Source organism: Anomaloglossus baeobatrachus, unplaced genomic scaffold, assembly GCF_048569485.1.
Source record: "Anomaloglossus baeobatrachus isolate aAnoBae1 unplaced genomic scaffold, aAnoBae1.hap1 Scaffold_3993, whole genome shotgun sequence".
Classification (NCBI taxonomy): domain Eukaryota; kingdom Metazoa; phylum Chordata; class Amphibia; order Anura; family Aromobatidae; genus Anomaloglossus; species Anomaloglossus baeobatrachus.
This window is the reverse complement of record NW_027443330.1, coordinates 1-22920: the sequence shown is the minus strand read 5'-3', so window position 1 is coordinate 22920 and position 22920 is coordinate 1. Positions and strand designations below refer to the sequence as shown.

The 22920-nt window shown below is 47.6% G+C and overlaps 11 non-coding genes across 11 annotated transcripts; all 11 read right to left on the bottom strand.

Annotated features, from left to right (window-relative positions):
• Positions 1-177: 177 nt before the first annotated feature.
• On the bottom strand, positions 178-368 carry LOC142276524 (U2 spliceosomal RNA). Its single transcript, XR_012739961.1, has one exon. It is a non-coding gene; the product is annotated as a U2 spliceosomal RNA (small nuclear RNA).
• Positions 369-1755: 1387 nt separating this feature from the next.
• Positions 1756-1946, bottom strand: LOC142276523 (U2 spliceosomal RNA). The gene has a single exon (XR_012739960.1). It is a non-coding gene; the product is annotated as a U2 spliceosomal RNA (small nuclear RNA).
• Positions 1947-3333: 1387 nt separating this feature from the next.
• Positions 3334-3524, bottom strand: LOC142276522 (U2 spliceosomal RNA). The gene has a single exon (XR_012739959.1). It is a non-coding gene; the product is annotated as a U2 spliceosomal RNA (small nuclear RNA).
• Positions 3525-4911: 1387 nt separating this feature from the next.
• LOC142276521 (U2 spliceosomal RNA) lies at positions 4912-5102 on the bottom strand. The gene has a single exon (XR_012739958.1). It is a non-coding gene; the product is annotated as a U2 spliceosomal RNA (small nuclear RNA).
• Positions 5103-12228: 7126 nt separating this feature from the next.
• Positions 12229-12421, bottom strand: LOC142276544 (U2 spliceosomal RNA). The gene has a single exon (XR_012739979.1). It is a non-coding gene; the product is annotated as a U2 spliceosomal RNA (small nuclear RNA).
• A 2189-nt stretch (positions 12422-14610) lies between these two features.
• LOC142276520 (U2 spliceosomal RNA) lies at positions 14611-14801 on the bottom strand. Its single transcript, XR_012739957.1, has one exon. It is a non-coding gene; the product is annotated as a U2 spliceosomal RNA (small nuclear RNA).
• Positions 14802-16188: 1387 nt separating this feature from the next.
• LOC142276549 (U2 spliceosomal RNA) lies at positions 16189-16379 on the bottom strand. Its single transcript, XR_012739982.1, has one exon. It is a non-coding gene; the product is annotated as a U2 spliceosomal RNA (small nuclear RNA).
• A 1387-nt stretch (positions 16380-17766) lies between these two features.
• Positions 17767-17957, bottom strand: LOC142276547 (U2 spliceosomal RNA). Its single transcript, XR_012739981.1, has one exon. It is a non-coding gene; the product is annotated as a U2 spliceosomal RNA (small nuclear RNA).
• Positions 17958-19344: 1387 nt separating this feature from the next.
• Positions 19345-19535, bottom strand: LOC142276543 (U2 spliceosomal RNA). Its single transcript, XR_012739978.1, has one exon. It is a non-coding gene; the product is annotated as a U2 spliceosomal RNA (small nuclear RNA).
• A 1387-nt stretch (positions 19536-20922) lies between these two features.
• On the bottom strand, positions 20923-21113 carry LOC142276531 (U2 spliceosomal RNA). The gene has a single exon (XR_012739967.1). It is a non-coding gene; the product is annotated as a U2 spliceosomal RNA (small nuclear RNA).
• Positions 21114-22500: 1387 nt separating this feature from the next.
• On the bottom strand, positions 22501-22691 carry LOC142276519 (U2 spliceosomal RNA). Its single transcript, XR_012739956.1, has one exon. It is a non-coding gene; the product is annotated as a U2 spliceosomal RNA (small nuclear RNA).
• Between the last annotated feature and the right edge of the window lie 229 nt (positions 22692-22920).

Below are 22920 nucleotides of genomic sequence, written 5' to 3'. Positions count from 1 at the left end.
TATTTGGATGAATAAAGAAAGTCAAAAGTGTGAAAGATAAAAAACAAAAGGAGGAAGTGTGAAAAGTGAATGGGCCAAATTGAGGTGCATATGAAGACGTATGCTTTCTTCCAATTCATTAAATCGGGCTAATATGAATCAGGTGAATTGAGTTCTGCTTTTGGAAACTGGGTTAAGAAGGGGTGCACCGTTCCTGGAGGTACTGCAATACCAGGTCAATGCGTGGAGTGGACAGAGCAAGCTCTTTTTCCATCTCCCTGTTCTAAAAATCCATTTAATATATGGTCCCCAGATAGGGGACGTATCAGATATTAAACTGATAAGAACAGATACTACACTTGATCTTAGCCAAAAGGCCGAGAAGCGATAACCAGAATTGGTTTGGGCCTCGAGTGGCACCCTGGCCTATGCCGGACACATCTTAGGGAGAGAGAGCGAGAGGGAGACAAACCCACGCCTACACAAGACATTTTGTCACCCAAGCCAACCCTTGAAAAGGCTGCTTTGCAGAGCCAAAACAAGAAGAATGGTGCGTTTTGCAGCCGCCGCCCACTGCAATGAATCTGAATAACTCCTCCTTTAGGGCGCAAGCAACTCCCCTCCCCCTTGCAGTCTTTCCAATTCACGATACAAAAAGACGGACAGGACAGGTTGCCTGACTTTCCGTCACTGCCACCCTTTGCCATCCTTACCCGTAGAAAGCCCTTTCATCATCCCCAAACCCTAATCTTTTCCCTTTCCTTCCCAGCCCCCAAACCCTGCCCTCTGTACCTTTCTCACCACCCGCTTCCCTTCTCCTGTCATCCCCCTACCACCCGGGAAAAAAAGAGATTGCCCCCTCCTTCCACTAGCCCACCCTCCCACCCAAAGAACAACTTCTTCTGCGCAGCTTGTTTTCTAGGCAGCAGCGCTATTGTGATGTCATCGGGGGGCATTGTGACAAGCCGCCAGTGTTCCGTCTCTTCATGTTGTGCACAGTTCAAACGGAAAATACATCAACAGGCAGACTACAGAAAAGCTTACTATCAAAGGTTAGAGGGGGGCTTTCTCAGAGGGCTTTTTACAGTTTTTCTATTCCCAATTAGCCGTTTAAGTGTACTTATTGAAAGTAGTAATTCTTTCATAGGCCGCCCTTTCTTAGTATTTGACGTTCCTTATATTGCGGTATGAGGCTTCGCAGTAGGTTGCAAACATTCATCACCCATGACTGTCCCCAATTGAGCTCAGAAGCTCAATGTCTATCATGACCTCTCTTTTAGAATGTCCAAGAGCAAGCAAACTATTCCTCCAGGAGAGGGCGCCAACAGACTACTAAAGAGATCATCATTACTCAAAGAAAACCCCAAAAACCAATGCATGATAGGAATAAACAGGTAACTTTCTTTGGAGTGGAAGCGGAGAGATCGCACCAGATGCCAATTCTAGATGTTATCACACCTGTGGTCACTGCAGCAGCAGGTGAATCCACTTTGTCCAAAAGGGATCTATTCCATTCAATTGCAAATGATCTAGATAAGACAGAGAACTGCAGCACGGGGACATAGCCGAGTTGGTCAGGTTGAGTGGTGATGAGTTTGCTATTTGGATGAATAAAGAAAGTCAAAAGTGTGAAAGATAAAAAACAAAAGGAGGAAGTGTGAAAAGTGAATGGGCCAAATTGAGGTGCATATGAAGACGTATGCTTTCTTCCAATTCATTAAATCGGGCTAATATGAATCAGGTGAATTGAGTTCTGCTTTTGGAAACTGGGTTAAGAAGGGGTGCACCGTTCCTGGAGGTACTGCAATACCAGGTCAATGCGTGGAGTGGACAGAGCAAGCTCTTTTTCCATCTCCCTGTTCTAAAAATCCATTTAATATATGGTCCCCAGATAGGGGACGTATCAGATATTAAACTGATAAGAACAGATACTACACTTGATCTTAGCCAAAAGGCCGAGAAGCGATAACCAGAATTGGTTTGGGCCTCGAGTGGCACCCTGGCCTATGCCGGACACATCTTAGGGAGAGAGAGCGAGAGGGAGACAAACCCACGCCTACACAAGACATTTTGTCACCCAAGCCAACCCTTGAAAAGGCTGCTTTGCAGAGCCAAAACAAGAAGAATGGTGCGTTTTGCAGCCGCCGCCCACTGCAATGAATCTGAATAACTCCTCCTTTAGGGCGCAAGCAACTCCCCTCCCCCTTGCAGTCTTTCCAATTCACGATACAAAAAGACGGACAGGACAGGTTGCCTGACTTTCCGTCACTGCCACCCTTTGCCATCCTTACCCGTAGAAAGCCCTTTCATCATCCCCAAACCCTAATCTTTTCCCTTTCCTTCCCAGCCCCCAAACCCTGCCCTCTGTACCTTTCTCACCACCCGCTTCCCTTCTCCTGTCATCCCCCTACCACCCGGGAAAAAAAGAGATTGCCCCCTCCTTCCACTAGCCCACCCTCCCACCCAAAGAACAACTTCTTCTGCGCAGCTTGTTTTCTAGGCAGCAGCGCTATTGTGATGTCATCGGGGGGCATTGTGACAAGCCGCCAGTGTTCCGTCTCTTCATGTTGTGCACAGTTCAAACGGAAAATACATCAACAGGCAGACTACAGAAAAGCTTACTATCAAAGGTTAGAGGGGGGCTTTCTCAGAGGGCTTTTTACAGTTTTTCCATTCCCAATTAGCCGTTTAAGTGTACTTATTGAAAGTAGTAATTCTTTCATAGGCCGCCCTTTCTTAGTATTTGACGTTCCTTATATTGCGGTATGAGGCTTCGCAGTAGGTTGCAAACATTCATCACCCATGACTGTCCCCAATTGAGCTCAGAAGCTCAATGTCTATCATGACCTCTCTTTTAGAATGTCCAAGAGCAAGCAAACTATTCCTCCAGGAGAGGGCGCCAACAGACTACTAAAGAGATCATCATTACTCAAAGAAAACCCCAAAAACCAATGCATGATAGGAATAAACAGGTAACTTTCTTTGGAGTGGAAGCGGAGAGATCGCACCAGATGCCAATTCTAGATGTTATCACACCTGTGGTCACTGCAGCAGCAGGTGAATCCACTTTGTCCAAAAGGGATCTATTCCATTCAATTGCAAATGATCTAGATAAGACAGAGAACTGCAGCACGGGGACATAGCCGAGTTGGTCAGGTTGAGTGGTGATGAGTTTGCTATTTGGATGAATAAAGAAAGTCAAAAGTGTGAAAGATAAAAAACAAAAGGAGGAAGTGTGAAAAGTGAATGGGCCAAATTGAGGTGCATATGAAGACGTATGCTTTCTTCCAATTCATTAAATCGGGCTAATATGAATCAGGTGAATTGAGTTCTGCTTTTGGAAACTGGGTTAAGAAGGGGTGCACCGTTCCTGGAGGTACTGCAATACCAGGTCAATGCGTGGAGTGGACAGAGCAAGCTCTTTTTCCATCTCCCTGTTCTAAAAATCCATTTAATATATGGTCCCCAGATAGGGGACGTATCAGATATTAAACTGATAAGAACAGATACTACACTTGATCTTAGCCAAAAGGCCGAGAAGCGATAACCAGAATTGGTTTGGGCCTCGAGTGGCACCCTGGCCTATGCCGGACACATCTTAGGGAGAGAGAGCGAGAGGGAGACAAACCCACGCCTACACAAGACATTTTGTCACCCAAGCCAACCCTTGAAAAGGCTGCTTTGCAGAGCCAAAACAAGAAGAATGGTGCGTTTTGCAGCCGCCGCCCACTGCAATGAATCTGAATAACTCCTCCTTTAGGGCGCAAGCAACTCCCCTCCCCCTTGCAGTCTTTCCAATTCACGATACAAAAAGACGGACAGGACAGGTTGCCTGACTTTCCGTCACTGCCACCCTTTGCCATCCTTACCCGTAGAAAGCCCTTTCATCATCCCCAAACCCTAATCTTTTCCCTTTCCTTCCCAGCCCCCAAACCCTGCCCTCTGTACCTTTCTCACCACCCGCTTCCCTTCTCCTGTCATCCCCCTACCACCCGGGAAAAAAAGAGATTGCCCCCTCCTTCCACTAGCCCACCCTCCCACCCAAAGAACAACTTCTTCTGCGCAGCTTGTTTTCTAGGCAGCAGCGCTATTGTGATGTCATCGGGGGGCATTGTGACAAGCCGCCAGTGTTCCGTCTCTTCATGTTGTGCACAGTTCAAACGGAAAATACATCAACAGGCAGACTACAGAAAAGCTTACTATCAAAGGTTAGAGGGGGGCTTTCTCAGAGGGCTTTTTACAGTTTTTCTATTCCCAATTAGCCGTTTAAGTGTACTTATTGAAAGTAGTAATTCTTTCATAGGCCGCCCTTTCTTAGTATTTGACGTTCCTTATATTGCGGTATGAGGCTTCGCAGTAGGTTGCAAACATTCATCACCCATGACTGTCCCCAATTGAGCTCAGAAGCTCAATGTCTATCATGACCTCTCTTTTAGAATGTCCAAGAGCAAGCAAACTATTCCTCCAGGAGAGGGCGCCAACAGACTACTAAAGAGATCATCATTACTCAAAGAAAACCCCAAAAACCAATGCATGATAGGAATAAACAGGTAACTTTCTTTGGAGTGGAAGCGGAGAGATCGCACCAGATGCCAATTCTAGATGTTATCACACCTGTGGTCACTGCAGCAGCAGGTGAATCCACTTTGTCCAAAAGGGATCTATTCCATTCAATTGCAAATGATCTAGATAAGACAGAGAACTGCAGCACGGGGACATAGCCGAGTTGGTCAGGTTGAGTGGTGATGAGTTTGCTATTTGGATGAATAAAGAAAGTCAAAAGTGTGAAAGATAAAAAACAAAAGGAGGAAGTGTGAAAAGTGAATGGGCCAAATTGAGGTGCATATGAAGACGTATGCTTTCTTCCAATTCATTAAATCGGGCTAATATGAATCAGGTGAATTGAGTTCTGCTTTTGGAAACTGGGTTAAGAAGGGGTGCACCGTTCCTGGAGGTACTGCAATACCAGGTCAATGCGTGGAGTGGACAGAGCAAGCTCTTTTTCCATCTCCCTGTTCTAAAAATCCATTTAATATATGGTCCCCAGATAGGGGACGTATCAGATATTAAACTGATAAGAACAGATACTACACTTGATCTTAGCCAAAAGGCCGAGAAGCGATAACCAGAATTGGTTTGGGCCTCGAGTGGCACCCTGGCCTATGCCGGACACATCTTAGGGAGAGAGAGCGAGAGGGAGACAAACCCACGCCTACACAAGACATTTTGTCACCCAAGCCAACCCTTGAAAAGGCTGCTTTGCAGAGCCAAAACAAGAAGAATGGTGCGTTTTGCAGCCGCCGCCCACTGCAATGAATCTGAATAACTCCTCCTTTAGGGCGCAAGCAACTCCCCTCCCCCTTGCAGTCTTTCCAATTCACGATACAAAAAGACGGACAGGACAGGTTGCCTGACTTTCCGTCACTGCCACCCTTTGCCATCCTTACCCGTAGAAAGCCCTTTCATCATCCCCAAACCCTAATCTTTTCCCTTTCCTTCCCAGCCCCCAAACCCTGCCCTCTGTACCTTTCTCACCACCCGCTTCCCTTCTCCTGTCATCCCCCTACCACCCGGGAAAAAAAGAGATTGCCCCCTCCTTCCACTAGCCCACCCTCCCACCCAAAGAACAACTTCTTCTGCGCAGCTTGTTTTCTAGGCAGCAGCGCTATTGTGATGTCATCGGGGGGCATTGTGACAAGCCGCCAGTGTTCCGTCTCTTCATGTTGTGCACAGTTCAAACGGAAAATACATCAACAGGCAGACTACAGAAAAGCTTACTATCAAAGGTTAGAGGGGGGCTTTCTCAGAGGGCTTTTTACAGTTTTTCTATTCCCAATTAGCCGTTTAAGTGTACTTATTGAAAGTAGTAATTCTTTCATAGGCCGCCCTTTCTTAGTATTTGACGTTCCTTATATTGCGGTATGAGGCTTCGCAGTAGGTTGCAAACATTCATCACCCATGACTGTCCCCAATTGAGCTCAGAAGCTCAATGTCTATCATGACCTCTCTTTTAGAATGTCCAAGAGCAAGCAAACTATTCCTCCAGGAGAGGGCGCCAACAGACTACTAAAGAGATCATCATTACTCAAAGAAAACCCCAAAAACCAATGCATGATAGGAATAAACAGGTAACTTTCTTTGGAGTGGAAGCGGAGAGATCGCACCAGATGCCAATTCTAGATGTTATCACACCTGTGGTCACTGCAGCAGCAGGTGAATCCACTTTGTCCAAAAGGGATCTATTCCATTCAATTGCAAATGATCTAGATAAGACAGAGAACTGCAGCACGGTGTCAGGTTTCCAGGTTTTCCAGTTCTCTTTTGACTGCCCTTGCCCTCGGTTAACATGGAGGTTACCGTTCTGTTGCCCTACTTCCTGTCCAGCTGCTTAAAAGGCCGCCTCCCAGCCCAGTCCAGTGCCTGAGTATACTGCCTGCCGTGTGCTCCTGCTGTGTTTGCTGCTTATTCCTGATTGCCTCTGGATTCCCCTAAAAGACTACCTACCGATTGACTCTGGACTGTACCCGGCTCTTCAAGGCTGTGCCCGGATTCCGTTTACCATCTTCGGTCAGCACTCCGCCTGGTTCTCTTTTGGTTCGTAACCATTCTGGACAAACATTTCCGTACGGACACTCATTGACTTTACCGCTTGCTCCTTATCCCGGCTGCTGCGCATTTAGGCCTTCCGGGGTAGATTGCCGGACAGTCCCTGTATAGGGGTTCGCTCTGGTGGTCTCCCTGGGGGAGTCCGGTGCGTGGCCCCGGGAATCCCCTGCGCGTCTATTCCGGAAAGTATTGTATGTGTTATTGTGTTGTTGTGTTTGTTCTGTATCTACCGTGGTGACATACTATAAAACATCTTGTACCCGGAACTCGTCTCTGATTGTCATTGCCCTACGCTATCGAAATCCTCAGAACATAGAATAAGTATTACATTATACTCAGGCCATTAGAGGATTTCGCTGGGGCAATGACTGAGACACGAGGAGTAGATCAGCTGTTCTCCATGATTAACTCCCTGCAGCAGGAGATGGAGGTGGTGCAGACTAAGCTTAGAGATGTGGAAGCGCAGCTGGGCCATGATCACCAGGTACTGGGTCCGGCTATACAGGATTTGCAAGTCAGAGTGGAGGCTCAGGAAGCCGTCCCCACTACGTCCGTACCAGCTGCCGGTATGCCTAGGTTACCCCCATTCCGTTTCAATGGTGATCGTAGTCAGTTCCGTGGATTTATTAACCAATGTATACTGTTTTTCGATGTACATGCTGATTATTACCGTTCTGACCGGTCAAAGGTGTTATGTATCATCATGTTATTAACCTCACGAGCACTGGCTTGGGCTAATCCTATGATAGAGAACCGGGACATCCGTTTAAATCACCTAGATGACTTTCTGAACGCAATGGCGCAGATGTTTGATGATCCGAATCGCCGTGCTACCGCTGAATCTGCTCTCCTTTCCTTACGTCAGGGAAAGCGCTCTGTCATTGAATACGCCACTGAGTTCAGGAGGTTAGTGGTAGACACCGACTGGGGAAACAATGCATTATTGTCCGTTTTCAGAAAGGGTTTGTCCGGTACCATCAAGGACGAGTTAGCCCGTTCCGAATCCCCAGGGGATTTTGACCTGTTTCTCCAGCACTGTGTGCGCATAGATACCCGTTTGACGGAACGTAGACAGGAAAAATGGGCAGCTATAAACCGTATAAATAATAATACGTTTCCTTCCAGAGAACCTGCTTTCAGGACGCCACGGGAGGCTGAGGACGTTCCTATGCAAGTGGACTCTCTACAAAAGCGAGAGACCAACGAACGTCGTGAACACCGGCTCCGTGAGCGTTTGTGTTTCTACTGCGGTCAATCGGACCATTTCTTAATCGACTGCCCGAAACGTCCGAATCGCCCAAATAAGGTATTGGCAGCCATGGCAGAGTGTGATAACACGGACGCAGAGTCTGATATCTCTGAGGCAAGTGGACACTTGGATGCGGTATTTCCCTTGACTGTAATGTCTACCTCACCGAAGGACTCAGAAGGGAAATATACCCATTGTTCACTCCCCATTCAGATCCGGTGGGAGGGACAGCTAATTCCTACCTCTGCAATGATAGACTCTGGGGCAGGGGGAAATTTCATGGACTTTTCTTTTGCTAGTAAACACGGTATCCGGACTCAGCAAAGATCCTCACCGGTTACCATGGAGACGGTAGACGGATCTCCGTTAACATCTGGACCAGTGGATCGGGAAACAGTACCGCTAGAATGCGTGATGAAACCAGGTCAGCAGGAGACTCTTATTTTCATGATGATCACTTCTCCACATTTTCCGATTATTTTAGGTATTCCGTGGCTACGGTCTACAAATCCGGTCATCAATTGGGAAACTAAGGAGATATCCTTCCCACCGCAGAGTGATCCGGCCATTTGTCCAACTGTTCCGGTTCCGGTAACACCACATGCAGAAGGCACGGTACAGGTACCCGTTTTACCCTCGGTTTATCGTGACTTCGCTGACATATGCGACAAAAGAAAGGCCGATCGGCTTCCTCCGCATAGACCGTATGATTGCCCCATAGACTTACTCCCAGGGGCAGAAATCCCGTTTGGTCATGTTTACCCGTTGGCGGCACCTGAGCTAGAAGCCCTAAAGGAGTATATTGATGAAAGCCTGGCCAAGGGATTTATTCGCCCGTCTACCTCGCCCGCAGGGGCACCCATCTTTTTTGTGAAAAAGAAGGAGGGGACTCTGAGACCCTGTATTGACTACCGGGAACTGAATAAAATAACCATCCGGAACCGGTATCCGTTACCGTTGATTCCGGAGCTATTGGAGAGAGTCCAACAGGCAAAGATATTCACCAAATTGGACCTCCGTGGGGCATATAATCTGCTTCGTATACGTCCCGGAGACGAGTGGAAGACCGCGTTCCGATGTCGGTACGGACATTTTGAGTATTTAGTGATGCCTTTTGGACTTTGTAACGCTCCTGCGGCATTTCAACATCTAGTTAATGATATTTTCAGGGATATCATGGACCAATTCATGGTGATCTATCTGGATGATATTCTAATCTTTTCTGATTCTCTCCAGGAACACCAGGAGCACGTCAAGACCGTACTTACCCGGCTGAGGGACAACCACCTGTACATTAAACTGGAGAAATGTGAGTTCCACTGCTCACAAATACAATTCTTAGGTTATGTCATCTCTCCTCAGGGACTGAACATGGAATCTAGCAAGATACAAGCCATTCTCGACTGGCCGGAACCGGGAAACATCAAAGAGGTACAACGCTTTGTCGGTTTTGCCAACTTTTACCGACGCTTTATCCGTAACTTTTCAGAGATTGTTCGTCCCATCACCCTGTTGACTAAGAAAGGACAGAAGTTTGTATGGTCCGCCCAGGCTCAGGAAGCGTTCCATCGTCTCAAGGGATGTTTTACCTCAGCACCCATACTAGTGCATCCGAATCCCGCACTTCCCTTCATCGTGGAGGTCGACGCTTCCGACTACGCATTAGGGGCCATTCTTTCTCAAAGGACCGGGGACAAGAGTCTCCTGCATCCGTGTGCCTTCTTCTCCCGCAGGTTGTCCCCTGCGGAAAGGAACTACGACATTGCGGATAAGGAATTATTGGCGATTATTGCCGCCTTCAAGGAATGGAGACACCATTTACAGGGAGCCGCGCAGCAAGTGATAGTACTCACAGATCATCGTAATCTGGAATTTCTCAAGTCTGCCAGGTGCCTGTCTCCACGACAAGCCCGTTGGAGCCTATTTCTTAACCAATTCAATTTTGTTGTTACATACCGTCCAGGTTCACGTAATGGGAAAGCCGATGCCTTGTCCCGAATCCCTGCCGTGGACTCCGTGCCTGGAACCCCGTCGCAGACCGTGTTATCAGATGCCAATTTCGTTGGAGTAATCCAGGACCAGGACTTGTGGAAGGACATCAAGCTGGCCTATGATGGTGATGTATTTCTTGCTGCCCCCCCGAATGATGTAACTCTTGTTCTTCGGAATGGTGTGTGGTTAAGAGAACGACGCATTTATGTCCCGGAGGCCGTAAGACTTCGGGTTCTCAAGTTGGTTCATGACTCCGTGTTGGCCGGTCATAGGGGGGTACAGAAGACGCAGGAATTTCTGAGCCGGTTTTTCTGGTGGCCTACCTGTTTAAAGGACGTGAAGGACTATGTCCACTCATGTGTGGTTTGTGCCCGGTGCAAGGTCCCTCGTGTGGCTCCTACGGGACTCCTCCAACCGTTACCCGTGCCATCTCGCCCTTGGGGGTCTATCTCCATGGATTTTATTGTGGAGTTGCCAGTCTCAGGCGGGCATAATACCATTTTAGTGGTGGTGGATCGATTGACTAAAGCTGCTCACTTCATTCCGTGTACCGGTCTTCCCTCAGCCGCAGAGACAGTGGTTTTGGTTGTCCAGAACGTATTCCGATTGCATGGGGTACCGGATGAGATCATCTCCGATCGGGGCGTGCAGTTCACGTCTAGATTCTGGAAGGGGTTTTGTACGGCACTCCAGATTGATGTCTGTTTGTCTTCTGCATACCATCCTCAGACAAATGGACAAACCGAACGGACGAATCAAACCCTGGAACAATACCTTCGCTGTTATGTCAGCCATCTCCAAGACGATTGGTTGAAGATGCTTCCGTTGGCGGAGTTCTCCTACAACAACACACAGAGCAGCTCCACTAAGGTAACGCCCTTTTTCGCTAACCTGGGTTACCATCCGACTATTTTGCCTAGGTCACCGGTTGCGGTTTCGGTACCAGCGGTGGAGGACAGAGTGACAGAAATACGACAAAATCTGGAGGTTCTAAAGGACACCGTGGCTACGGCCCAGGAGCGTTACAAGAGGTCGGCGGACACTCACCGGAAACCGGCACCCATGTATAAGGTAGGGGACTCTGTATGGTTATCCACCAAAAACCTGAGATTGGGTGTTCCTTCGCAAAAACTAGGACAAAAATTCATCGGTCCGTTTAAAATCACCGGGATCGTGAGCCCTGTGGCCTGTCGGCTACGGTTACCGCACCATCTAAAGGTACACCCGGTCTTTCATGTGTCTCTCCTCAAACCCGTTTCCCCTAATACGTTTCATGGTCGTATTGTGCCTCCTCCTCCGCCTGTGATGGTCGACGGCGAGGAGCAGTTCGTGGTTGAGGACATTATTGACTCCCGGCTCCATCGTCGTCGGCTTCAGTATCTGGTACGTTGGCAGGGGTACGCCCCCGAGGACGATTCCTGGGAACCGGTGGGTAACATTCGGGCACCCCGGAAGATTGCTCAGTTTCATCGACGGTACCCGGACAAACCTGGCCCTGATCCGTCCTGAGGCCGTCTGTGGGGGGGGGGAGTAATGTCAGGTTTCCAGGTTTTCCAGTTCTCTTTTGACTGCCCTTGCCCTCGGTTAACATGGAGGTTACCGTTCTGTTGCCCTACTTCCTGTCCAGCTGCTTAAAAGGCCGCCTCCCAGCCCAGTCCAGTGCCTGAGTATACTGCCTGCCGTGTGCTCCTGCTGTGTTTGCTGCTTATTCCTGATTGCCTCTGGATTCCCCTAAAAGACTACCTACCGATTGACTCTGGACTGTACCCGGCTCTTCAAGGCTGTGCCCGGATTCCGTTTACCATCTTCGGTCAGCACTCCGCCTGGTTCTCTTTTGGTTCGTAACCATTCTGGACAAACATTTCCGTACGGACACTCATTGACTTTACCGCTTGCTCCTTATCCCGGCTGCTGCGCATTTAGGCCTTCCGGGGTAGATTGCCGGACAGTCCCTGTATAGGGGTTCGCTCTGGTGGTCTCCCTGGGGGAGTCCGGTGCGTGGCCCCGGGAATCCCCTGCGCGTCTATTCCGGAAAGTATTGTATGTGTTATTGTGTTGTTGTGTTTGTTCTGTATCTACCGTGGTGACATACTATAAAACATCTTGTACCCGGAACTCGTCTCTGATTGTCATTGCCCTACGCTATCGAAATCCTCAGAACATAGAATAAGTATTACACACGGGGACATAGCCGAGTTGGTCAGGTTGAGTGGTGATGAGTTTGCTATTTGGATGAATAAAGAAAGTCAAAAGTGTGAAAGATAAAAAACAAAAGGAGGAAGTGTGAAAAGTGAATGGGCCAAATTGAGGTGCATATGAAGACGTATGCTTTCTTCCAATTCATTAAATCGGGCTAATATGAATCAGGTGAATTGAGTTCTGCTTTTGGAAACTGGGTTAAGAAGGGGTGCACCGTTCCTGGAGGTACTGCAATACCAGGTCAATGCGTGGAGTGGACAGAGCAAGCTCTTTTTCCATCTCCCTGTTCTAAAAATCCATTTAATATATGGTCCCCAGATAGGGGACGTATCAGATATTAAACTGATAAGAACAGATTTTTGATTTAATGAAGCTTTCCAAAGCACCACAAAAAATGCATGACCGAAGTCACACCAAAAACAGTGCAAAGGCTAGGATTCGTGTGGACCCCACCGTGAGGAGAGGGTCCCCAAAAATCAACCCCGTCCCTCCGAGCCAGAAGGCCACAGCAAGGGTCAGGGATCTTCGGTGCTCTCCCAAGCCGAAGCCTGGTTGAGCCTTGTCGTTGCTCCCAGCGTCCACCCAGGCATCTTACCCAAGTGGAGTAGAGAGCTACTAGTTGTTGGTTTCGCAGCCGAAACTGCCCGGACCGTCAACCGGTGTTGGTTTCTCAGCCCAAGGCTAACCGGACCTCCAACCGGGTGTTGGTTTCTCAGCCGAAGCTGACCCAGACCTCCAACCGGGTGTTGGTTTCTCAGCCGAAGCTGACCCAGACCTCCAACCGGGTGTTAGTTTCTCAGCCCAAAGCTGACCAGACCTCCGACCGGGATTATAAAAATTTCCCTTCCTAGCCAGAAGGCCGGGATAGGGTAATATGCTCAAAAAGTATGAAAAGGCAAGGTACGGTGTGCTACAGAGCCCAAGGCTTGCCGGGGTCCCAAGCCAGCAAGCTCAGACTCACTCCAGGGTCGTCAGTCCTGGGGCACGTTGTACCATAGCCCCCCACCCTTACTCAGTCTAATAGCCTCGATCCTGGTAGGGCCATGTTTTCCTCTAGATGAATATACTATCCACCCAGAGTACTAGCAAGCGCAACCTTCCAGTGTGCATTGTATCATTGTACTAAGGTGGCCTGGAGCTTAAACCACCTCTTCGAACAACACTACACTTGATCTTAGCCAAAAGGCCGAGAAGCGATAACCAGAATTGGTTTGGGCCTCGAGTGGCACCCTGGCCTATGCCGGACACATCTTAGGGAGAGAGAGCGAGAGGGAGACAAACCCACGCCTACACAAGACATTTTGTCACCCAAGCCAACCCTTGAAAAGGCTGCTTTGCAGAGCCAAAACAAGAAGAATGGTGCGTTTTGCAGCCGCCGCCCACTGCAATGAATCTGAATAACTCCTCCTTTAGGGCGCAAGCAACTCCCCTCCCCCTTGCAGTCTTTCCAATTCACGATACAAAAAGACGGACAGGACAGGTTGCCTGACTTTCCGTCACTGCCACCCTTTGCCATCCTTACCCGTAGAAAGCCCTTTCATCATCCCCAAACCCTAATCTTTTCCCTTTCCTTCCCAGCCCCCAAACCCTGCCCTCTGTACCTTTCTCACCACCCGCTTCCCTTCTCCTGTCATCCCCCTACCACCCGGGAAAAAAAGAGATTGCCCCCTCCTTCCACTAGCCCACCCTCCCACCCAAAGAACAACTTCTTCTGCGCAGCTTGTTTTCTAGGCAGCAGCGCTATTGTGATGTCATCGGGGGGCATTGTGACAAGCCGCCAGTGTTCCGTCTCTTCATGTTGTGCACAGTTCAAACGGAAAATACATCAACAGGCAGACTACAGAAAAGCTTACTATCAAAGGTTAGAGGGGGGCTTTCTCAGAGGGCTTTTTACAGTTTTTCTATTCCCAATTAGCCGTTTAAGTGTACTTATTGAAAGTAGTAATTCTTTCATAGGCCGCCCTTTCTTAGTATTTGACGTTCCTTATATTGCGGTATGAGGCTTCGCAGTAGGTTGCAAACATTCATCACCCATGACTGTCCCCAATTGAGCTCAGAAGCTCAATGTCTATCATGACCTCTCTTTTAGAATGTCCAAGAGCAAGCAAACTATTCCTCCAGGAGAGGGCGCCAACAGACTACTAAAGAGATCATCATTACTCAAAGAAAACCCCAAAAACCAATGCATGATAGGAATAAACAGGTAACTTTCTTTGGAGTGGAAGCGGAGAGATCGCACCAGATGCCAATTCTAGATGTTATCACACCTGTGGTCACTGCAGCAGCAGGTGAATCCACTTTGTCCAAAAGGGATCTATTCCATTCAATTGCAAATGATCTAGATAAGACAGAGAACTGCAGCACGGGGACATAGCCGAGTTGGTCAGGTTGAGTGGTGATGAGTTTGCTATTTGGATGAATAAAGAAAGTCAAAAGTGTGAAAGATAAAAAACAAAAGGAGGAAGTGTGAAAAGTGAATGGGCCAAATTGAGGTGCATATGAAGACGTATGCTTTCTTCCAATTCATTAAATCGGGCTAATATGAATCAGGTGAATTGAGTTCTGCTTTTGGAAACTGGGTTAAGAAGGGGTGCACCGTTCCTGGAGGTACTGCAATACCAGGTCAATGCGTGGAGTGGACAGAGCAAGCTCTTTTTCCATCTCCCTGTTCTAAAAATCCATTTAATATATGGTCCCCAGATAGGGGACGTATCAGATATTAAACTGATAAGAACAGATACTACACTTGATCTTAGCCAAAAGGCCGAGAAGCGATAACCAGAATTGGTTTGGGCCTCGAGTGGCACCCTGGCCTATGCCGGACACATCTTAGGGAGAGAGAGCGAGAGGGAGACAAACCCACGCCTACACAAGACATTTTGTCACCCAAGCCAACCCTTGAAAAGGCTGCTTTGCAGAGCCAAAACAAGAAGAATGGTGCGTTTTGCAGCCGCCGCCCACTGCAATGAATCTGAATAACTCCTCCTTTAGGGCGCAAGCAACTCCCCTCCCCCTTGCAGTCTTTCCAATTCACGATACAAAAAGACGGACAGGACAGGTTGCCTGACTTTCCGTCACTGCCACCCTTTGCCATCCTTACCCGTAGAAAGCCCTTTCATCATCCCCAAACCCTAATCTTTTCCCTTTCCTTCCCAGCCCCCAAACCCTGCCCTCTGTACCTTTCTCACCACCCGCTTCCCTTCTCCTGTCATCCCCCTACCACCCGGGAAAAAAAGAGATTGCCCCCTCCTTCCACTAGCCCACCCTCCCACCCAAAGAACAACTTCTTCTGCGCAGCTTGTTTTCTAGGCAGCAGCGCTATTGTGATGTCATCGGGGGGCATTGTGACAAGCCGCCAGTGTTCCGTCTCTTCATGTTGTGCACAGTTCAAACGGAAAATACATCAACAGGCAGACTACAGAAAAGCTTACTATCAAAGGTTAGAGGGGGGCTTTCTCAGAGGGCTTTTTACAGTTTTTCTATTCCCAATTAGCCGTTTAAGTGTACTTATTGAAAGTAGTAATTCTTTCATAGGCCGCCCTTTCTTAGTATTTGACGTTCCTTATATTGCGGTATGAGGCTTCGCAGTAGGTTGCAAACATTCATCACCCATGACTGTCCCCAATTGAGCTCAGAAGCTCAATGTCTATCATGACCTCTCTTTTAGAATGTCCAAGAGCAAGCAAACTATTCCTCCAGGAGAGGGCGCCAACAGACTACTAAAGAGATCATCATTACTCAAAGAAAACCCCAAAAACCAATGCATGATAGGAATAAACAGGTAACTTTCTTTGGAGTGGAAGCGGAGAGATCGCACCAGATGCCAATTCTAGATGTTATCACACCTGTGGTCACTGCAGCAGCAGGTGAATCCACTTTGTCCAAAAGGGATCTATTCCATTCAATTGCAAATGATCTAGATAAGACAGAGAACTGCAGCACGGGGACATAGCCGAGTTGGTCAGGTTGAGTGGTGATGAGTTTGCTATTTGGATGAATAAAGAAAGTCAAAAGTGTGAAAGATAAAAAACAAAAGGAGGAAGTGTGAAAAGTGAATGGGCCAAATTGAGGTGCATATGAAGACGTATGCTTTCTTCCAATTCATTAAATCGGGCTAATATGAATCAGGTGAATTGAGTTCTGCTTTTGGAAACTGGGTTAAGAAGGGGTGCACCGTTCCTGGAGGTACTGCAATACCAGGTCAATGCGTGGAGTGGACAGAGCAAGCTCTTTTTCCATCTCCCTGTTCTAAAAATCCATTTAATATATGGTCCCCAGATAGGGGACGTATCAGATATTAAACTGATAAGAACAGATACTACACTTGATCTTAGCCAAAAGGCCGAGAAGCGATAACCAGAATTGGTTTGGGCCTCGAGTGGCACCCTGGCCTATGCCGGACACATCTTAGGGAGAGAGAGCGAGAGGGAGACAAACCCACGCCTACACAAGACATTTTGTCACCCAAGCCAACCCTTGAAAAGGCTGCTTTGCAGAGCCAAAACAAGAAGAATGGTGCGTTTTGCAGCCGCCGCCCACTGCAATGAATCTGAATAACTCCTCCTTTAGGGCGCAAGCAACTCCCCTCCCCCTTGCAGTCTTTCCAATTCACGATACAAAAAGACGGACAGGACAGGTTGCCTGACTTTCCGTCACTGCCACCCTTTGCCATCCTTACCCGTAGAAAGCCCTTTCATCATCCCCAAACCCTAATCTTTTCCCTTTCCTTCCCAGCCCCCAAACCCTGCCCTCTGTACCTTTCTCACCACCCGCTTCCCTTCTCCTGTCATCCCCCTACCACCCGGGAAAAAAAGAGATTGCCCCCTCCTTCCACTAGCCCACCCTCCCACCCAAAGAACAACTTCTTCTGCGCAGCTTGTTTTCTAGGCAGCAGCGCTATTGTGATGTCATCGGGGGGCATTGTGACAAGCCGCCAGTGTTCCGTCTCTTCATGTTGTGCACAGTTCAAACGGAAAATACATCAACAGGCAGACTACAGAAAAGCTTACTATCAAAGGTTAGAGGGGGGCTTTCTCAGAGGGCTTTTTACAGTTTTTCTATTCCCAATTAGCCGTTTAAGTGTACTTATTGAAAGTAGTAATTCTTTCATAGGCCGCCCTTTCTTAGTATTTGACGTTCCTTATATTGCGGTATGAGGCTTCGCAGTAGGTTGCAAACATTCATCACCCATGACTGTCCCCAATTGAGCTCAGAAGCTCAATGTCTATCATGACCTCTCTTTTAGAATGTCCAAGAGCAAGCAAACTATTCCTCCAGGAGAGGGCGCCAACAGACTACTAAAGAGATCATCATTACTCAAAGAAAACCCCAAAAACCAATGCATGATAGGAATAAACAGGTAACTTTCTTTGGAGTGGAAGCGGAGAGATCGCACCAGATGCCAATTCTAGATGTTATCACACCTGTGGTCACTGCAGCAGCAGGTGAATCCACTTTGTCCAAAAGGGATCTATTCCATTCAATTGCAAATGATCTAGATAAGACAGAGAACTGCAGCACGGGGACATAGCCGAGTTGGTCAGGTTGAGTGGTGATGAGTTTGCTATTTGGATGAATAAAGAAAGTCAAAAGTGTGAAAGATAAAAAACAAAAGGAGGAAGTGTGAAAAGTGAATGGGCCAAATTGAGGTGCATATGAAGACGTATGCTTTCTTCCAATTCATTAAATCGGGCTAATATGAATCAGGTGAATTGAGTTCTGCTTTTGGAAACTGGGTTAAGAAGGGGTGCACCGTTCCTGGAGGTACTGCAATACCAGGTCAATGCGTGGAGTGGACAGAGCAAGCTCTTTTTCCATCTCCCTGTTCTAAAAATCCATTTAATATATGGTCCCCAGATAGGGGACGTATCAGATATTAAACTGATAAGAACAGATACTACACTTGATCTTAGCCAAAAGGCCGAGAAGCGATAACCAGAATTGGTTTGGGCCTCGAGTGGCACCCTGGCCTATGCCGGACACATCTTAGGGAGAGAGAGCGAGAGGGAGACAAACCCACGCCTACACAAGACATTTTGTCACCCAAGCCAACCCTTGAAAAGGCTGCTTTGCAGAGCCAAAACAAGAAGAATGGTGCGTTTTGCAGCCGCCGCCCACTGCAATGAATCTGAATAACTCCTCCTTTAGGGCGCAAGCAACTCCCCTCCCCCTTGCAGTCTTTCCAATTCACGATACAAAAAGACGGACAGGACAGGTTGCCTGACTTTCCGTCACTGCCACCCTTTGCCATCCTTACCCGTAGAAAGCCCTTTCATCATCCCCAAACCCTAATCTTTTCCCTTTCCTTCCCAGCCCCCAAACCCTGCCCTCTGTACCTTTCTCACCACCCGCTTCCCTTCTCCTGTCATCCCCCTACCACCCGGGAAAAAAAGAGATTGCCCCCTCCTTCCACTAGCCCACCCTCCCACCCAAAGAACAACTTCTTCTGCGCAGCTTGTTTTCTAGGCAGCAGCGCTATTGTGATGTCATCGGGGGGCATTGTGACAAGCCGCCAGTGTTCCGTCTCTTCATGTTGTGCACAGTTCAAACGGAAAATACATCAACAGGCAGACTACAGAAAAGCTTACTATCAAAGGTTAGAGGGGGGCTTTCTCAGAGGGCTTTTTACAGTTTTTCTATTCCCAATTAGCCGTTTAAGTGTACTTATTGAAAGTAGTAATTCTTTCATAGGCCGCCCTTTCTTAGTATTTGACGTTCCTTATATTGCGGTATGAGGCTTCGCAGTAGGTTGCAAACATTCATCACCCATGACTGTCCCCAATTGAGCTCAGAAGCTCAATGTCTATCATGACCTCTCTTTTAGAATGTCCAAGAGCAAGCAAACTATTCCTCCAGGAGAGGGCGCCAACAGACTACTAAAGAGATCATCATTACTCAAAGAAAACCCCAAAAACCAATGCATGATAGGAATAAACAGGTAACTTTCTTTGGAGTGGAAGCGGAGAGATCGCACCAGATGCCAATTCTAGATGTTATCACACCTGTGGTCACTGCAGCAGCAGGTGAATCCACTTTGTCCAAAAGGGATCTATTCCATTCAATTGCAAATGATCTAGATAAGACAGAGAACTGCAGCACGGGGACATAGCCGAGTTGGTCAGGTTGAGTGGTGATGAGTTTGCTATTTGGATGAATAAAGAAAGTCAAAAGTGTGAAAGATAAAAAACAAAAGGAGGAAGTGTGAAAAGTGAATGGGCCAAATTGAGGTGCATATGAAGACGTATGCTTTCTTCCAATTCATTAAATCGGGCTAATATGAATCAGGTGAATTGAGTTCTGCTTTTGGAAACTGGGTTAAGAAGGGGTGCACCGTTCCTGGAGGTACTGCAATACCAGGTCAATGCGTGGAGTGGACAGAGCAAGCTCTTTTTCCATCTCCCTGTTCTAAAAATCCATTTAATATATGGTCCCCAGATAGGGGACGTATCAGATATTAAACTGATAAGAACAGATACTACACTTGATCTTAGCCAAAAGGCCGAGAAGCGATAACCAGAATTGGTTTGGGCCTCGAGTGGCACCCTGGCCTATGCCGGACACATCTTAGGGAGAGAGAGCGAGAGGGAGACAAACCCACGCCTACACAAGACATTTTGTCACCCAAGCCAACCCTTGAAAAGGCTGCTTTGCAGAGCCAAAACAAGAAGAATGGTGCGTTTTGCAGCCGCCGCCCACTGCAATGAATCTGAATAACTCCTCCTTTAGGGCGCAAGCAACTCCCCTCCCCCTTGCAGTCTTTCCAATTCACGATACAAAAAGACGGACAGGACAGGTTGCCTGACTTTCCGTCACTGCCACCCTTTGCCATCCTTACCCGTAGAAAGCCCTTTCATCATCCCCAAACCCTAATCTTTTCCCTTTCCTTCCCAGCCCCCAAACCCTGCCCTCTGTACCTTTCTCACCACCCGCTTCCCTTCTCCTGTCATCCCCCTACCACCCGGGAAAAAAAGAGATTGCCCCCTCCTTCCACTAGCCCACCCTCCCACCCAAAGAACAACTTCTTCTGCGCAGCTTGTTTTCTAGGCAGCAGCGCTATTGTGATGTCATCGGGGGGCATTGTGACAAGCCGCCAGTGTTCCGTCTCTTCATGTTGTGCACAGTTCAAACGGAAAATACATCAACAGGCAGACTACAGAAAAGCTTACTATCAAAGGTTAGAGGGGGGCTTTCTCAGAGGGCTTTTTACAGTTTTTCTATTCCCAATTAGCCGTTTAAGTGTACTTATTGAAAGTAGTAATTCTTTCATAGGCCGCCCTTTCTTAGTATTTGACGTTCCTTATATTGCGGTATGAGGCTTCGCAGTAGGTTGCAAACATTCATCACCCATGACTGTCCCCAATTGAGCTCAGAAGCTCAATGTCTATCATGACCTCTCTTTTAGAATGTCCAAGAGCAAGCAAACTATTCCTCCAGGAGAGGGCGCCAACAGACTACTAAAGAGATCATCATTACTCAAAGAAAACCCCAAAAACCAATGCATGATAGGAATAAACAGGTAACTTTCTTTGGAGTGGAAGCGGAGAGATCGCACCAGATGCCAATTCTAGATGTTATCACACCTGTGGTCACTGCAGCAGCAGGTGAATCCACTTTGTCCAAAAGGGATCTATTCCATTCAATTGCAAATGATCTAGATAAGACAGAGAACTGCAGCACGGGGACATAGCCGAGTTGGTCAGGTTGAGTGGTGATGAGTTTGCTATTTGGATGAATAAAGAAAGTCAAAAGTGTGAAAGATAAAAAACAAAAGGAGGAAGTGTGAAAAGTGAATGGGCCAAATTGAGGTGCATATGAAGACGTATGCTTTCTTCCAATTCATTAAATCGGGCTAATATGAATCAGGTGAATTGAGTTCTGCTTTTGGAAACTGGGTTAAGAAGGGGTGCACCGTTCCTGGAGGTACTGCAATACCAGGTCAATGCGTGGAGTGGACAGAGCAAGCTCTTTTTCCATCTCCCTGTTCTAAAAATCCATTTAATATATGGTCCCCAGATAGGGGACGTATCAGATATTAAACTGATAAGAACAGATACTACACTTGATCTTAGCCAAAAGGCCGAGAAGCGATAACCAGAATTGGTTTGGGCCTCGAGTGGCACCCTGGCCTATGCCGGACACATCTTAGGGAGAGAGAGCGAGAGGGAGACAAACCCACGCCTACACAAGACATTTTGTCACCCAAGCCAACCCTTGAAAAGGCTGCTTTGCAGAGCCAAAACAAGAAGAATGGTGCGTTTTGCAGCCGCCGCCCACTGCAATGAATCTGAATAACTCCTCCTTTAGGGCGCAAGCAACTCCCCTCCCCCTTGCAGTCTTTCCAATTCACGATACAAAAAGACGGACAGGACAGGTTGCCTGACTTTCCGTCACTGCCACCCTTTGCCATCCTTACCCGTAGAAAGCCCTTTCATCATCCCCAAACCCTAATCTTTTCCCTTTCCTTCCCAGCCCCCAAACCCTGCCCTCTGTACCTTTCTCACCACCCGCTTCCCTTCTCCTGTCATCCCCCTACCACCCGGGAAAAAAAGAGATTGCCCCCTCCTTCCACTAGCCCACCCTCCCACCCAAAGAACAACTTCTTCTGCGCAGCTTGTTTTCTAGGCAGCAGCGCTATTGTGATGTCATCGGGGGGCATTGTGACAAGCCGCCAGTGTTCCGTCTCTTCATGTTGTGCACAGTTCAAACGGAAAATACATCAACAGGCAGACTACAGAAAAGCTTACTATCAAAGGTTAGAGGGGGGCTTTCTCAGAGGGCTTTTTACAGTTTTTCTATTCCCAATTAGCCGTTTAAGTGTACTTATTGAAAGTAGTAATTCTTTCATAGGCCGCCCTTTCTTAGTATTTGACGTTCCTTATATTGCGGTATGAGGCTTCGCAGTAGGTTGCAAACATTCATCACCCATGACTGTCCCCAATTGAGCTCAGAAGCTCAATGTCTATCATGACCTCTCTTTTAGAATGTCCAAGAGCAAGCAAACTATTCCTCCAGGAGAGGGCGCCAACAGACTACTAAAGAGATCATCATTACTCAAAGAAAACCCCAAAAACCAATGCATGATAGGAATAAACAGGTAACTTTCTTTGGAGTGGAAGCGGAGAGATCGCACCAGATGCCAATTCTAGATGTTATCACACCTGTGGTCACTGCAGCAGCAGGTGAATCCACTTTGTCCAAAAGGGATCTATTCCATTCAATTGCAAATGATCTAGATAAGACAGAGAACTGCAGCACGGGGACATAGCCGAGTTGGTCAGGTTGAGTGGTGATGAGTTTGCTATTTGGATGAATAAAGAAAGTCAAAAGTGTGAAAGATAAAAAACAAAAGGAGGAAGTGTGAAAAGTGAATGGGCCAAATTGAGGTGCATATGAAGACGTATGCTTTCTTCCAATTCATTAAATCGGGCTAATATGAATCAGGTGAATTGAGTTCTGCTTTTGGAAACTGGGTTAAGAAGGGGTGCACCGTTCCTGGAGGTACTGCAATACCAGGTCAATGCGTGGAGTGGACAGAGCAAGCTCTTTTTCCATCTCCCTGTTCTAAAAATCCATTTAATATATGGTCCCCAGATAGGGGACGTATCAGATATTAAACTGATAAGAACAGATACTACACTTGATCTTAGCCAAAAGGCCGAGAAGCGATAACCAGAATTGGTTTGGGCCTCGAGTGGCACCCTGGCCTATGCCGGACACATCTTAGGGAGAGAGAGCGAGAGGGAGACAAACCCACGCCTACACAAGACATTTTGTCACCCAAGCCAACCCTTGAAAAGGCTGCTTTGCAGAGCCAAAACAAGAAGAATGGTGCGTTTTGCAGCCGCCGCCCACTGCAATGAATCTGAATAACTCCTCCTTTAGGGCGCAAGCAACTC